This window comes from Onychostruthus taczanowskii, unplaced genomic scaffold (assembly GCF_017590055.1).
Source record: "Onychostruthus taczanowskii isolate IOZ18803 unplaced genomic scaffold, ASM1759005v1 scaffold1, whole genome shotgun sequence".
Taxonomy (NCBI): Eukaryota; Metazoa; Chordata; class Aves; order Passeriformes; family Passeridae; genus Onychostruthus; species Onychostruthus taczanowskii.
The window spans coordinates 17,900,502-17,916,300 of record NW_024496525.1 but is presented as its reverse complement, the minus strand read 5'-3'; positions in this window follow the sequence as shown (position 1 = coordinate 17,916,300).

Sequence of the window (15,799 nt, the reverse complement as noted above, 5' to 3'; positions counted from 1 at the left end):
GCAGATATGCATGAAAGAAGGCTTCTCTTGTCTGTTTCCCACGCTGGGAAGGCACATGCTTTGTACTAAGACTGCCTTCAACCTTACAAACATTTCAAACATCTGGTGGCAGCTGCAAGTAAAAATCAGGAGTTTTTAAAATTGAGTTTTTACTCAAGTTGGGACTGGTCTGTGGAGTTTATTGTATTATAGGTTGTCCTGAGTTGGAAGGGACCCACAAGGATCATTGAGTCCTACTCCTGGCCCCACACAGAGTCACATGTACCTGAGAGCATTGTACAAATGCTTCTTGAACTCTGGCAGGCTTGGTCCTGTAATCATTTCCCCATGAAGCCTAATCCAGTCTCATTCACCCTCTGGATGAAGAATCTCTTTCTAATATCTAACCTGAACCTCCCCTGACAACTTCATGCCATTTCCTTGGGTCCTGTCACTGATCACTACAAACAAAATCAGTGTCTACCACTCCTCCTCACAAGAAAGTTGTAACTGCAGTGAGGTCTCCCCTCAGTCTGCTCCAGGCTGAACAGTGACCAAGTGACCTCAGCCACTCCTCATACAGCTTTTCTCAAGGCCCTCACATCTTCATTGCCCTCCTTTGGACACTCTCTAATAGCTTTGTATCCTTCCTATATTGTGGCACCCAAAACTGCCCCCAGCACTCGAGGTGAGGCTGACCCAGTGCAGAGCAGGACAATCCCCTCCCTTGCCTGGCTGGCCATGCTGTGCCTGATGCCCCCCAGGACAGGGTTGGCCCTCCTGGCTGCCAGGGCACTGCTGGCTCAGATTCAGCTTGCCATCAGCCAGGACCCCTGGTCCCTTTCCGTGGGGCTACTCTTGGGAGTTCAGAGAAAAATTCAGAGCAAGTGTGCTGTATTTCATGACGAGCTGCTACAACACGTGCTTAAGGACTGAACCAGACATTGTCTCCACAAGCAAACACCACCATCAAATTCATTAGCAGAGAGCATGATGGTATGTGCAGTGTTTTGATACTCCCTTTTCTCTGCCTGTTTTCATGCACACCAGCCAAAGTTCTGACCATGCTTCTCTGGAATGGGCCATAGCTGCCAGAGAGACTGGCAATAGAGGAAGGGATAGCCTTGTGTAATGGTGTGTTTGATACAACTGTCAGCCAGCCTGGATAAAGAACCACAGTTCAAGGACACAGAGCATTGGCAAGAATAAACTGCAGCCACCTGTGTTGTATCAAACTTCTATTTGGGAAGCTCTTTATTGGCTTTTTTTTTCTTCTTTTTTTTTTTTCATTTTCCCCCCTTTTTTTCTTCTTTTAGTTTTCTACTTTTTCCAAATTTTCTAGTTTTTCTAACTTTTCTAATTTTCTACTTTTTGAATTCTCAATCCAAATGCCATTAGGGGCTAGGTAGAGGATTAATGGTGCAGTTCAGATCCTGCTGGGTTCTAAGGAATATGTTTGCTCTGCATGGTTTCCAGGATTAGGCTGCAACTGGCTTTGATCTGTGCAGATACCTGCCCAGGAAGCAGCTCAGTAGATCTTGAACTTTGGGTTGGTTTAGTATCCAGCTGTGGACAGAAATACTGTGTGAGTCAGCTGAAGCTGTTCATGACAGTGAGATGGGCCATTACACCAAGGCTGTGATTCTGCAGCCCGTGGGGAGCAGTTTGTGTGCAGTGCTTCCTGCCACTGGCCTTCCCAGAATTTGTATGGCTCTTAATATCTCCTGCTTGAGCAATAAGAGTTTATGGTCCTAGTCTTTGTTGTTGATTAGAACCCAAGTTTGTGCCCCTGTTTTAATCAGTGCTCATTTACCTTTGGCATCCTTCAGAGGAACAGAATGGTATGTCTTTCAGTTGCCATGGAAACAGTGAGACTAAATGCACATTTCCATGGCAACCTGCCATTATCTTCAGCTCTATCTGTGGGTCTCATTTTCTGACCATGGGGGTGGGGTGGTGAAAATTGAACTCCATCTCTTAAAAAAAATAAGAAAAATAAAGAAAGATGCTACCAACACCCTCATCACCACCCCCTTTCCTCCTCTGGCTCAGGCTTGGGGCTGAGAGAGGCCCATAACTACGGCCACCATGCCATGCACCAAGGCTCCAAGGTATTCTCTTCAGCTCCTTCTCTTCTTCACCTCTAAAAATAGATACATTCAGAACAATTTGATGACAATGTTCCAGCACTTCTCTGAATTCTTTGTTTCCTCGTCTAATGTTCCTAGCAAAGGCCCTTGAAGTTAATTGAACTTTCCAACAGGTTCCAAAGGTCAAAGTGTCCCAGCTTCTTTTGGTCCAAAAGGCCAAGGGTTAATTACAGGGTCTAAGACTCCAAGGAGAAGAAGCTTTTGTCTGTTATGACTGGAAGCACCAGGGCACATCCCATTAACCTCGAGAGTTAGGGATGTTCTTGCAAGGAGGGCAGCTTTGACTGTTGCAGGAGGCAGCACCCATCAGAGAGTTAGGGATGAAAAGCAATGCTTATCTGTTTTGTGTGTGAATCAGGGCATACAGGGCAGAGAAAACAGGTATATTCTTATGATGCATCTAACAGTCTACCACCCAGAAGTGCTTTTGGCCACTGCTACAATTTCTGCCTCCCCCAGACACTGAGACAGGAAAAGGACAAAATCTGCTGTACTTTGAGCAGTTCCACACAGCTGTTCCTTAAGCCCGCTTTCATTATTCTTGTTCTAGCTGGCTTGACCTTTAGCTAATTCCTTTTATTCATGGTCTAATCTTGGTTACTGAGGGAAAAAGCTCGTGTCTTGCACAGTTCTAGCCTGATGCAATAGTTATCCGGGGAGAGGATGTGGTAGAGCTCTCCTTCTCCATCTGCTCCACTAGTCGTTACCACATGCTGAAGCAGAGGATGATAAGGCTCTGTCCATTCAGAAGTCAGCATGGAGACAGAGGTGATCTTCACATGTCTGCCAGGTAAGGCAGGTGCTGCTCAAGCACGGTTTTCCTTGCTGTAGCAGATCATACATGACAAAGAGCTGTCTCGGTCAGCCTGGGTTTGTGTTGTTTCATAAAGGGAAGAACAAAGACCAGTGAGTCCTCTACATTGCTGACCTTGCAGGATTTTACCCTGGAAAGATTACTGCCTGGACACATTGCCAGGGTTTGGCTGGGAGCTGTTTCTTGAAAGCACTGAGAATGTTCTCTAAGCTGTGGGGACCTCCTAAGGTGCTGATCACTGGGACAAGCTCTGTGTGGTTTGCATGGTCAGAAGCTTGCTGGAGGATGTGCTGCTGGTGCTGGACCAGGCTGGCTTGGCCCCAAGAGGTGCCAAGGTAGAGGGTACAGAGAAAGTCTTGCTGTACATGCTCTGTCTGCTGTAGGGAGCTAACACCCTGAGAGTGGAAATAGTCTCTTCCTGCTGGGGGCTGGCAAGTTTGTGCTGTGGGCTAGCACCCACAGGAGGTTCCTGTGCTGGCTCAGTCCTAGCCCTGCAGCTGTGGCTCAAGGCCACACAGCCAGGGTGGTTTTAGGTGCTTCCCCTCCTCTCAATAGCAGCTGAGCAGGCACTGACTGAGAGTGTGACAGGGCTCCCTATTCAGCTTCTCCTTGGCATCCTGTGCTGTGTCCAGGTGAGCAGGTTGGGCAGGCTGCATGGCAGGCTTCCCTTCACCTCCCTGCCTGTCCATGCATGATTGCCACAAACTTTAGACATGGAAGATTTACATTAAATATAGAAACTTTAGAGGGAAGAGCTAATAACATTTGGGAAAGAAAATTCAGTAGCTGCCTTTGGTGACAAAGGCAGAAGTAATGGGGCAATGCTATTGTTAGCAGAACTTTATCTACCAATGTCTGCAAAAGCTTGGTGGGGAGCAGGAAAGCAGTTGGACTGTGTGGCAGATACCTTGGCCTCTTAATAAAATGCTTCCCCCTGCTTCCACTGTCCTATGTTCCCTGATAACAGGCACAGGCAGAAATAGGACTGCCATGGTGAAAGAATTTACTTAATCCTCTTCAAGCTAAGCAAAAATGTATCAGTGAAGAGCCGATTCACAGGGCAGAGCTGAATTGCATGAAAGAAAATTGTGTCTGCAAATCAAATAGAACTCAAAGGATTGTGAGAGAGCAAGGCAAAACAGGATGGTTTGGGAGAAGGGGGAATAGCTCGGAGAGATGCTTAGGGGTGGAAGGCAACAGGAGGTATGTGCTGAGCCTCCCCCAGCTCTGCTATGGAAACACAGTTTGGTGGGTGGATGAGCCTCTCAGAAAGTGGGAGGACACTTAGAGCTGCCCAGGTATTGTAAGAGGCAAAAGAACCTGGTAAGACCCACGAGACTCTGAGAAGACAAGAACTGGTGAAGGGTTGGTGTATAGTTCAAGCAGACAAAAATGAAGGGGGTGGAGGAACGAAGAATAGGCAGGTGGACCAAAGGAATGAAAGGCCTGAGGAGTGCATGTGCCCATGCCTGCTGGGCACCTGTCGCCCCAAGATGCAACTGTTGGGGGTGCCAGATCCATGAAGTCACTTACCTGCTCTTCTCTGCCTTGGCTGAACTTTGAATGGCAACAGTCTGTGCAGAAGGACCATCAGCAAACTGAAACTGCCAAAGTCCCAGAGGTGAAAACCTGCCAAAGGACTGGAAGGTTACCTGCTTTTCAAGAACTGGGCCCCACTGGCTTGAGAAAAGGCAGCAGATCTGAAAAGCAAGGGTGCACAGAGCCTTGGTGATTGTTTTATATGCTTAGGAGCAAGGGCTAATTCTCAAAAGCAGTAAAGGCTCCTGTTGTAAGGATTTGAGGACTGCTGCTTGAGAGTGCCTACTTCTGCAGTATTCTGGGTTTTGCAGGTTGATGTCCTTTTGATCTCTGCTGAATGAGATAATTTTACAGGGCAGATGAGACTACTCAGTTTGGGGGACTTTGTGAAGTTTGAGCCTTGGGGATGGACAGGGAGGTCCTAACTCTCCTGGAGGTGCTCCAAACACCAAGTAGTTCAGCAGAACAGCTAATTGAAAGAGTTGTTTATCCCAAGACAAAAGGAGGGCACACTTTGCACAGCATGTTCGATGCTGGGCACAGAGAGGTCTCACTTACTGCCTGAGCTCCTCACTTACTGATCAGATGTGAAGGGCTTGCTACACACGAGCCTGCAAGCTACCTCTTGCTCAGAAGGACCTGATTGCATCCTCCCAGGGAAGCTGATTTATGTAACTTCTTTTGGAGTCCGTGCTCCTTTTGTCCCCTCTCCTCTTGTTCATGTTTTTCAGATACATTTGATTTATACATGCTCGTTCCCTTCCTCACAGGAATGAGTTTTGGTGCGTGTCAGTTGCGTGAGAGAAAAATTTATAGAGCAAGCTGCAGAGGAAAGCAGCTGGGATCTTTCTTAGGAGAGCCGCAGTCGTTAATTATAGGAGTCTAACTAAACCTCAGCTCAGGCAAGAAGCATTTTCCAGATCTCCCTGCTTTCTTTTGTACTTTCCTGCACAAGTTGTCACATCAAAGTCAGGATTCAGGAACGACTGAAAACAACACCCACCTTTTTACATAAAAAAGGGATGCTGAGTGCCAGGGAGCAGCTCTCTTTCTGGCTCCCTCTTCTCACAAACTGGTGTGAGGGGCACTGCACCATTCCTCAACAAGGGCTGCAGACAGCATTTGTCTGTCCCTTAGGCTTGCTCACGCTTCTTCACTGCTTCAGGCAGCGTGGTGATTCAGCTGCTACCTTGCTAAAGTCTCTCAGGTCTGATCTAAACACCTGCTTTCTCTCTCCAGCTCAATTCTGTGCAGGCAGGCTGGTTCCTTGGGACAGCAGGTTTCCCAAGAGTATATTTTATTAGCAGAGTCACTGTAGAGCTGGGTAGCTGGGTCCCAAATATCTTCACATGTGCATTGCTGGCGGAGCCAGCAGCGCTGCAGAGGATTTTTTCTGTATGAATTTACCCCAGGGGAAGAGAGGGAGGAGATATAACCTGGACATCCTTAAAAACCTAATAATTCCTATGCGTGTGCCTCTCTGATACGGTTTTGGCTGATGATCCCAGTACAGGCCATGCTATTCAGAGACTACCTACACAGATAGCTTGCCTTAACTTTGCCAACATGACCTTTGCTCATGTCACCTCATGACCTGTAATGCTGAGATAAGAGTATCAGCAGGAGTCTGCATTAACAGCTAAGAGATACTAAAAGGAAAGAACTGAGAACATGCCTAGGGTAGATAAAGCTGGCTTGGTGTCTTTGACAAAGAAAGTTGTTACATGTTTTCCTCAGAGTTTCACAGGGCTGCCAGGACACATTTGTGTCTAACCAAGGGCACTGTCATCAGAAGCTGATTTTGGTGCCCCAGATGGATGTTCATGGCCTTTTGCTGGGGCTTGGACAAGGAGAGAAAGGAAGGGAGGCACTGGCTCACTAATTAAGAGGCATTCTCTCTCTGCTGTCTTTCTGCTGCTCAAAGGGGAAGGCACAACCCATGCCTGATGAGAGCCTCTCACCGGTGCTGAAACCCCTCTTAAAAGCTGCTTAACATTAAAACATGAGAAAGAAAAAAAATTCTGTGAGCACTTTGATAGTCCTCACAAGAAAGTCAAACAGGAGAGCCTTTGAGCTGCACATGAGAAAACCTCTGTATATTGGTAGGTGAAGAAAGGCTGGTGAAGCTGAAATCTGGCAATAGTTCCCAGCTGGTGAGGGAGGTGCTTTTTTGCTGCAAGCTCCTGTCATGACTGATGCAGAGACAGAGCAAGGAAAAACACAGACTACTCTGTAGGCAATAACTAGCACCTCAACCCCCCGGGGTGTCAGTGGGATGGGGAGGCTGAGCCAGCGCCCATCCTCTGCCTTCTTGTAGGGGCTTGGCCCTGGGCTCACCCCAGCAGAAGCACCAGCCTTGCCACATCAAGCCTCCTCCTGCGGGACCCCTTCCCACTGCGGGAGCCTCCCAGCCAGGCAGCTTTCCCCTGCTTCCCATCCTCCCGGGTTTCCATAGCAATCGGTGGTGGCAGCTGTGCCGGGAAGTCAATGGAGGGAAATGAGGGTTTCTTCCTGTCCTGGGTCATCTGAAGGCTGGGAGAACAGGAGCATCATGATGCTTCTGATGAAGGTAGCAACACCCAGGCTGCCCCAGTTCACCCCTGGCCAGGCCAGGGACAGGAATGTGACAGGAATGAGCAGGTCCCAGGGCTCTGCAGGGCAGGTTTTGGGGGACAGCGTGCACCTCAGAGCCATCCCCACACACACCCTGCCCTGCTAGAAAGCTACTGATATGGAACTGATGCCACCCCTGATTTTTTGTCTTCTTCCATAGCCTCCATGTCTTTCACTCCTCAGCCTGCACCATTTTTTCCCTCTTGGCACATTATCAATCAGTGAGGTCAGAAAATAATCTTTAGCTTTAATGGAAAACACACTGGAGGGAGACAGGAGGATGGAGAGCAGAGAGGCACAGGCAGCCTTAATAGCAGCATTTTTATTTCCAGGATGGAGCAACAGGGCAGTAGAGTAAAACCTCAGAGAGGGAGAAGAGGGTGGGGAATACAGGTATTCAAGACAGTGCTCCAGCACAAAAAGAAGTAGCATCCTGGGTAAGCTCCCTGTACTCTTGGCTCCATGGGGAGACTAAATTTCATCATCTGCTAACCCATCCCTATTCCTCCATACACAGATAGGAGGTAGGGGCAGACCTGTCCAAACCAAATGGAAAACTTGAGGGGGTTCTTGCAAAAAATAAAATTAAAATGTCAGTTTGAACCCCACATATTTCATATTATTTAGCTTAAAAAATAATTGAAAGATAGGTTAGTTTTGAAATAGAACTGTCATGTTGAAAGAAAGCCAAGCTACTTCATTTGTTAAATGTCCAAACATAATGTTTTGACATTTTCAGGAAAAAATTTATTCCACACATTTTCAGATTAATCTTGCCACAAATGTGTCTGAAAAATTTGGCATCCTGAAAACTGCATTTTGAGGCGAGCATGTTTCACATGTTCTTGGGCACAACCCAGGCATCTAAAGCACAGCAGTGTTGGGCAAACCCCAGAGAGCTGCGCAGGGAGCAGAGCTGCTTGACACAGTCTGGGCACGTCCCTTTGTGCCCAGGGCGGCTCCATGTGGCTGCCTTGTGGTTTCCCCCTGACCCAAATCCCACCAGCACTTCTCTGCCTGCAGTAGAAGCATGGCACAGGTACTCACAGGGTGATGTGCCTGTTCCTGCCTTTGGCTCAAGCCTCAGCTCTGCTGTCGGGGTGAAATCAGGGGCCCTGTTATTTTTAGCATATGATAGTGGGGAAAGAAACTATAAATAAGCTAGAACCATCCTTCAATTGTTCATGCAGCATGGGGAAGGAAACACAGAGGTTTCTGGCATAATCATGTTCATAATCAAGGGGACTCTTGGAGAGCTTGAATGCAAGATTTATAGATTGGAGAGAGGGCAGCAGGTACAGACACCAAATGCTGTGTCCTGTGTAGCCTATTGAGAGATTTATGTGCTTTTCAGCAGCAAGATTAGATGTCAAGAGGAGATTACCATTTACAACACAGTGTACCACTGCACACTGAGACCTCTGGTCTCACACAGCACCTCTGGGCCGGGCACTGGCTGCGGTACAGCTTTGACCGCCTACACACCTCTCACCAATTTCCACCCCAGGTCTCAGCAGGTTAGAGAGGATAAGGGCACAGGCCTGGGAGGGGATTTCACAATTGCCCTTGCCAGACAGGACTGGGCTGTCTGGGGCTTGTTTTGAGCTCAATAACACAGACCTTTACAAGACATGTCCTTGAATTGGGAGGGTGACAAAAGCTGGTGCCAGGCAGAACCCTCTGCCTCATTTCATGGCTTACATAGCTTAAAGCTTGCCTGTCACTATAACCTGTTATGGCACACTGTGAGACCTGAGAGTCTTTGACCTATTTCCATGAATTCAGCATTTTCCTGTCTTCACTGCTTCTTCTCCTGCAGCCTGGAGGAGGGAAAGAGAGGTTTGCTGGAGGAAGTGTGAGGAAAATACATCTGCAAAGGTAAGAGAGAAAAAAGCAAGCAGCAGTTGTGACTTGAGCTGCCTGCAAATCCCTAGAGGGACCAGAGGACTGCTGAAAGCATCTCCACTGAAGCAGCTCACTCCTGAGAATGCCTTGTGTCACTGCAACAGGCTTGACACTAGCACTCCCAGACCAGAGCCCTGAGGAGCTCTCAGCCCTGACAGCTGCCAGAGACATTTACCTTAAGCCAAAGCAGTTTCAGGGTTAACATCCTTCCCCTCTGGGGGACTGAAAACATTCCCTGGAGACTGATTCCTTCAAATTAGGCCATACATAGCAGCATCAGATGGTGATAAAGTTTTGTCTCAGGGCACAGGTCTTCTCTGCATAAACTCCTGCTTTAATACAAAATAGCTCAAGAAATAAAGCTGTTTCCTGCCTGCAGCCGGGGCCAAGGCTCCTTGCAGCAGCCAAGGACCATGGATATGTACAAGATGGCCCCCGTGGCAGCTGTGTAGTCCAGAGGAGACAGATGGAGCTGCACTCCCTGCCCGCCTGGCTCCCAGCACCACTGCCTGCAAGCTTTTCAGAAGAGAATTCAGTTGTTCTGACATTTAAAATAGATTAAAAATCATTACAGGTTCTTCTGGAACATTTTAGAAGGTGAAGCTATTGATTTAAAAACTCAACATCAGTTTTGTAAGAGTTGAAACCTTTCTGGTTTCCACCTGTGAACACCAGTGCCTGGCCCTGGCTGACAGCAGCAGTAGGTTTATCACGCTGCTCTCTGTCCCTGTTTTGTCTCTGCCCTATGCGTTGTGCAGGGGTTTGTGACAGAGCACTCAACTCCCCAAAGCCTCTCAGTATATGAAGGGTGCTTGATCTCTTCCATCTTGCGGATCAGCTAGAGACTGGTGTATTTTGGGGTCTTAAAACAGCACCATGTGAACATGCTGCTCTTTGCTGTGTGGTGTTGGGAGCATTTTGGATGCTTCTGGATCCCAAGGACATGCCACCTTAGCCAAACCACTCTTATTTCCTTCATAAGGATTGCCCCTAATGCAGGATGCAACACTGCCCATGTTTCCTAGTTGCATAGTCCAGCTTACACTGTGGCAGGCTAGAATTTTTTTTTTATTTTGAATATATTAATACTGAAATCTATAAAAAATTTTATTTACAGCTAACGGAAATATGCCTGTAGACCCTGGCCTCAAAGGAGGGCTGTCAAACTCCATGACCTTCGGAATGATGTTGTGAAGACTGACAGCACTGTCTGCATGACAAGTGTTTGTGCTCTCAGGAAACAAGTGGCCTGGGCCTCAGTGCTCCACATGTCTCCTCCTCCCCTGTCCCCACTCAGAGGACCCTCTGTTTGAGGAGCAACTTCACACCTTTTGTCATTTATATCTCCTCCTGACTTTGCTGCCTCAATCTCAGATGCCATTTCCCCCAGCTCAGTGTAGCATCCTGCTCTGGTTCATCATGCTGATGGCAGTTAATAACCTCGCTGGTTTCACTCTAAGTACAGGCAAAGGGCCTTCTCTTCGTGCCTCCTTCGTGCCTCCTCATACCTGCATACTCACCTACTCCAGCTTTGGTTGCAGAGTTGGAGAGCTGCCCAGATTTTCCCCACTTGAGCTTTGCCCTGTTGGATGCCAGGACTACTGAGACCAATTGTTCTTGGCCAGCTGGCCTTTCTGGGTCATGAAGGACCTCCAGCCTACCTTGGTGAGTACATAGACTTGCTGCATACCTCAGACCACTGCTGAGGACAGAGATACTCAAGCACTTGTGTCCCTGCTGTGAAGTGATTTGTGTTCTGGCCCATGTGCAGAGCTCACTGTGCTGTGACACAGTCCATTTCACATAGTATGTGGCAGCAAGACAGCCAGAAAGCACTAGGAACTTCAGTTCCAAGAGAATTAGGCAATACATCTAGTAAAGATATTTTGTCATGCTGAGGTGTGAAAGACATCACAAAAGTGTTACACATCTGACACAGGGTGACACCAAGCTTAAACACACCCATGTGCTGTGATGGCTTCAGCCTGACTTTGCTTTTCTTTACCAGTCTGGGTGTTTTGCGCTGATGATGAAAAAGCAGAGGCGATGATGTGCTAGGTACCACCAGCACAGGCAGCAAGGGCCTGGGAACCCTCTGCCCTCCAGGTGCTGAACAGAAGGATGAGCATCTCACACTGCCCCAAGCCCTCATGTTGTGTTCACTGCCAGATGACAGCCAGCTGGCATGATGCCTTCCTGGCTGAGCTCCTCAGCATCCCTGAACTCCTCAGTATGCCCATGCCCACTGGGAGCAGGCAGGTCCCTCCTGTGGTGACATTAATGCAGCAAACTGCAGCAGTCCTCAGCCCCTCAAACTTCTTCCTCTGTCAGCAGAAGTGAAATGAAATTGCCTCTGTTGCTGGCTCTGGTGCGAGCTCATATCTCCTAGCCCTTAATCAGGGCAGATATGAAATTTCTTATCTGTTAAGTAAAACGGTGCTGCACTTCAATCCATCCAATTATTTTTTCCAATAAGTGTGAGTTAGGGGGCTGCTGTGGGAACTTGTAGTGTCAGCAGTGTGCTGGCAGTGAAGGGGCCCTGCCTTGGCAGGCACTTCAACCAGAGCAGCCCACACAGGATCAGCTAAAAACATCCCAAAACACTTGTTCTCCTGGGTTGTGTGACCCAGGAAGGGCTGGGGTGGGGTGCTGTGGGGGCAGGCTGGCAGGCAGGTCCTTTGCAGCTTGTTGCCCACCAAGGTGATTTCCAGGAATCCCCCACCACGTGGCCACAGCGTGGTACCTCTCCCTTTGACCTGCAGAGTGGGCACTGCAGGCTATGGGCACTCTGCTTGGCACTTGTAAAGCAGAGATAACAGGTTCTCTGTCAAACATCAGTCTTTCTTCAAGGCCAGCAAAACTGTCATTGAAGACCTGCCCAGAGGAGACCCAACTCCAAGAGGATGCCTGTGCTTATCCCAAGAGCCTGAGATCACCTCTAGTGAGCACTCAGCTGAGACCACAGAGGCCAGCCCAACAGAGACAGCAAAAGTCAATGGCAGTGAGGCAGCTTTCCCATCCTGGATCAGAGCTGAACCCTTTCCAACAGCATTCAATGCCTGGGTCACCCAGCTGAAGCATTTCTTCATTCCCAGGAGGATCTACCTATCTACCTTTTCTTTCTTGCCTCTTGGAAGTCAGCAATAGTGTGGTTAGGTGTGAAGGAGGATCAGAAAATCTGACCTTGTCACACATAGCACTGCTGTGTGGGCATCTAGAAATTCCAGACAGGGATGGGGGCACAGAGAAAAGGGAAGTGTCAGGAAAGGAGGAAAAAAACGGGACCAACCAGAAGGTAGGAGAAGGGATGCAGGAGTCCTGCAGTAAGAAGAAAAGGGAGATGAGTCAGAGACAGAGGTCTTGTAGGAGAAGACTGGGCAAGGTAGCAAAAGAGAGATAAAAATGACAAATAGAATTACCACAGAAGAGTCCTCCCTGCATTGTCCTGCTTGCAGTCATGCTGAGGGGCAGGTCTAACATTACTTTACTCAATGTGGCAATGACTGCAGCCTCCTGCCATTTCCCTTGTAGCTGTCTCTGAATCTCAAGGCACCAGCCAGGTAGGAGTAAGGCCTCCTTTCCTTAGCACTCCTCTGCCGGCTGAGCAAGCTCCACAGGAGGGGTACCCAGAACTTGGGCTCTGCAGCAGTGAGGCTAAAGACAGGGCCAGGGACAGCACAGTCAGCCACTGCCTGGACTTGGGTGCTCCTTGATGGTCCTTAAGAGCTCAGAGCAGCTCCGGTTAGGTTTTGCTTCCCTTCATTTTGCACCTCACTGTTACATTTGTCTGCAACCTCTCAGTTCCCCCAAGTCCTCTGCATTGCTGCACCCACTTCCCCAACCGGTGCTTACCCCGTCGCAGCGGCTGTGCCAAAGCCAGTCCTGGGCTGTGGTCCAGCTCCTCTAGCCCTTATGGGATCAGGGTGCTAGTCCTTTCTGCAGTCTCATGGACCCCTCACAGAACCTTGCTGGACCCAAATAATTCAAACAGTAACCAAAGTCCCTCCTTTGGGGAGGGGGAGCAGGCACCAGCCTCAGCTTTTGCTGGTGAGCTCTGTATTTCCTAACAGAGTGAAGATGGAGGCTTCAGGGGGCTGGAAACACTGGAAATCCCCTACAACAGTAGTTCCTATGCCAGGCACCTTTACAGACAGACCTCCACATCAGCAGCAGAAAGAGAATGTTCAAATGGAATAAGGGAAACAGTTCCTGATTGTCGTGCTGCCCTTCCCAAGCCATCAGACTGTGCTGCTTCACCAGGTCCATGCAGTTGCCTGCAAAGATGAGCAGCCAAAATACTGGGGAAGTAGAAATAAAGCCTCAGCTTCATGAGATGAGAGCTAAATTTTACCCCAACTTTCCAATAATGACAATATAAAGTAATAATATTTTAATGCAATTCAGCAGTTAACATGCATACCACCCCCAGTTAATTGGGAAACTGTTCTGCAAGCTTCTGCATTACCAAGAGCAGAAAGAGAAGCTCATTCAAGACAGAGAAAATTGATCTCTATCTAACTGATAAAAATAGCAATTGACCATTTTTTTTCTCTAATCTTCTGAATTTCTGACTTTGAGTGAAACAAGGAGTCTTTCCAACTGAGATTGTGGGAAAGGTTTGGGGTGAAAAACCTGCCATCCTTGTCCTCTGAAATAAGGCAAGATGGTAGGAACTCTGCCCCAGACAAGTATCTCCAGTGTAGTGCTCAACACTGAGTTTGAGTCAGCCCCACCAGTGAAACCCCTATTTAGTATCTGTTGCTTTCAAGGACCACGAAAACAAGCACCAGGAGATCACCCTGGAAAGGTAGTCTTGTTCCTGAAAAAAGCAAAGCTAGGTGATGCAGACTTTCGCCATGGTGATACTGGTTCCCACCATTTTCTAAAATGTTTTCTCTATTTACATGTTAGTTGCAAAGTGGATTTGCTCTTGAATCCACCGACTGAGCAGCAGGGGAATTAATACAACAAGAATGTGGCTATGTAGAGCAGTTCTCCACTGACCTCTCAGCCTTCCTCTGATGGTAGGCTTTGAGTCTGAACAGGATTAATTTGGTTTCCTTTCCCATTAAAGAGGACAGCTCCAGCTCACCCCCTGCCTGCCAACAGCAGAGCTGAGCTTTTACTCTGTGTCCCACCTAATGCTGCAGACATTGCCTGGATGAAAAAAACAGGCTGCAGAAAATCTAATTTTAGGGAATAGGTGGCTCCTGATTTTCTGTGATGAAACTTCAGCCAAGAGTACTCATTCAGAGCCAGGGTCGTGCATCATCCCCAATCTTTTAATACCTCTGGGCACTTCACTAAAGCACCTCACAGGGATGAAGGATTTTCTAAAAGGAGGATATAAGTGCTAAAATCTGTCTTTAATATCTGGACGTGGCTGTTTGAATCACAAATGGACTTCATCACTTTTTTTCCCTTTTTTTTTTTTTTTTTTTTTTTTTTTTTTTTTTGTCCCCATTACTTTGTGACACATTTTTAAAGCAAAAACACCCATGTACACAAGGGAGCAATTCAATACCTTGAAACCTTAGGCTAGTTTCCCTTGTGGAAGAGCACTTTACATCCTGTGCACTGGCTTTGTTTCAGACAGAAACCCCATATTTGTTATGAAAAGTAATCAAACAGCTATGAACTGCCTTGACCCAGAGAAAACAGACACAAAGTGATGGAAACAGCCCATTCCCCTGCGACACCAACCCCTGAAAAGATGTAAAACACATGCATCCTTCCAAAAAGTCTCTTTTTCAGCAGTTGCTGGTAAAGGTCCTTCTGGCATGACATTTCAAACAATTGCATTTTAGAGCAGCCCAGCTCGAGATCACTCAAGGGAGAAGTCGGTCTGGGCTCTGTTTTAAATAATGCATGTGCAGGTGACCTCCTCTTTGCCAGCCTGGCAGTGCTGCGTGGGTGATGGCCCCTTGATACTTCTGGCAGGGCATCCTCCTCTGAAAGAATTGAGGACACAGCATAAGAGTGTCTTCATCATCAGGGAAAATGGCATGCCGAAAACTGTGGTCCTATATTTTGAAAAGGAGGCTTAACAAGAAGGAATTTGTTTTAATTAAAAAAAAAAAAAAAAAAAAAAAAAAAAAAAAAAAAAAATTTACCTCTGGCTAGTAGTCATTCCTAGGTAGTTCTCAGATTAGGAAGCCTGTGGGCCTAATGCTCCATGCTGAGGCCTCTTCTGCTGTGCTTAGACACTATTCAAGCCTAACACACATTCTTCCATAAAATAGGATGCTGACATGGTGGACAACCCCAGCACACTTACTGTCATTATCTCCCACCAACCAAAAAAGTCTTTGGCAAGGCTTCCAGGGCTTCCTCCTGCCAGCAGCAGGGCACAGCATCCAGATCAGAAATGGTTCATCCTCCAGCAGTGATGCTGGAGACCTGAGACCCACATCCCATCCTGGTCAAGGGGATGATCCCCCCCAGGTCTCCAAGAACCTGTGTTCTTGGGCAGGAGCTGTACTCCTCCTCCTGTTTGCCAACAAATGGGGATTTTGGGAAATGCTAACCACTGACTTGTCACTTTGACAGCAATGTTTTCTTGATGGCCTGTCAGCTGCTGATAATAGCAACATCCTCACGCTTAGGAACACAAATCCCAGCATAATAAATCCCATGCTCTTGTCTAAGATTGAGTGGTGGAGAGAGATGAAATTGGGTCATTGCTGCTGCAGATTTGTCAGTGGAGTTGGGGGCGCATTCAGCCGAAAGCTGGTGTCTTTTGAAGGCCCTAATCCCCAGCTTTGATGAGCCTCACAAACATCCCGTGGCACTGATGAGC